This window comes from Mesoplodon densirostris, chromosome 15 (assembly GCF_025265405.1).
Source record: "Mesoplodon densirostris isolate mMesDen1 chromosome 15, mMesDen1 primary haplotype, whole genome shotgun sequence".
In the NCBI taxonomy this organism is placed as follows: domain Eukaryota; kingdom Metazoa; phylum Chordata; class Mammalia; order Artiodactyla; family Ziphiidae; genus Mesoplodon; species Mesoplodon densirostris.
Window position 1 is genome coordinate 85487680 of NC_082675.1, and position 1485 is coordinate 85489164.

At 40.3% G+C, this 1485-nt stretch overlaps 1 pseudogene; it reads right to left on the bottom strand.

The window, feature by feature from the left end:
• Positions 1 to 641: 641 nt before the first annotated feature.
• Positions 642 to 1083, bottom strand: LOC132502753 (ubiquitin-conjugating enzyme E2 D3-like; annotated as a pseudogene).
• Between the last annotated feature and the right edge of the window lie 402 nt (positions 1084 to 1485).

Sequence of the window (1485 nt, forward strand, 5' to 3'; positions counted from 1 at the left end):
TTGAGACCCTATTTTGGAATACAAAGGGTGTTTGACTTCCAATTTCCATTCTCTGTAGAACAAGAACAGGTCATTCCTTTATTGACATGCATAAAATACATCACATTTTCTGTTCTGCTGATGCTATCAATTCAATACCAGTTCTCCAGCCACATCAGTTATGAGCATAAAGTATATTATGTAACCTCAAATCTCTAACAGTGGAAGACTTAAACAAGAATGGATGCTGCTAGAATAATGCTGCTTTCTTTGATGTGACAACTCAGCTTCCAACTTCCTCCCCCTCTGCTGATTCTTCAGCATATTAGAGCAGTGAGGAATGGTTTTAGTCTCATAACCAAGTTAGAGTGAAGACATTGGCCACATAGTACACATGCTCCATTTTTTAAAAAATTCTGAAACTTGGGCAACTGTTGTCTTGTAACTACTTTACAGTTTCTAAAAGCAGTTATTGTCCAAAGCTGGAAGAACTTAAGTCTTCTCAGATGAGCATGTGAATGAATGGAGGGAGGTAAACAAAAAATAAAATTAAAAAAGATGAGGTCTGATAGGGGAGCAGCCGGATAAGAAAATCAAAAAAGGAACAGTAATTTAAAATTTATTCCAGCTATAATGTAGGTTCTTCTGACTTTAAGGTAGCATCACATGGCCTACTTCTGAGTCCATTCTCGAGATATTCTGTTGTGCTTATCTCTGTCTGTTTTATAGATCCATGCAATCTCTGGCACTAGGGTGTCATCTGGGTTTGGATCACATAGCAGTGAACAAATGGATTAAAGAACTTTAGAAATAGTTAAAGCAGGAGACCACTGTGATCTTAGAATATCAAGACAAATGCTGCCATTACTGTTAACATTTGGATGATAAATTCTTTTTGTAAATGCAGCCTTAGGTGGTTTGAAGGGGTAGTCTGTAGGAAAATGAATTGTCAAAAAGAATACACCGCCTTGACATGGGCTGTCATTAGGCCCCATAATTGTGGCTTGCCAATGAAACATATCATCCCCAAGTGGACCTGCAGAATTGTGCTGGAGGGTCACGGGCCAAATTGCTAAGCTCTTTATTCATCTGTTTCAGCGCCATCGTCTGTGCTTTTCGTCTGGCCCCTCACTATCTCGGTGTGTGTTCAAAGTTCCAGCCAAAACTCTTGATTATCCCGGCGGCTGGGAGGGATTGTCTCTTGGTCTCACACCGGCTCTGCTAGACGCAGGCGCAGAGGGGCCGGGACCTCCCTCAAGCTGCGGCCTCCCCGCGTGGCAGCTTGTGATAGACTCTTTAAGTTATTGAAACTGGTCTACAGTATATGTACGGTCTCAACTTTTCTTATTTTTCTATATTACTTTCAAATGATTAAACTCTTATTTACTTTCTATCATTGGTCCAATATTTGGAACAAATCCTATTTCCTCGGCAACTTTCGCAATGTTTTGAAATCCCTAAACTAGGCGAGTCAACGAGAATATGACAAATTTATCCCTATTTGGC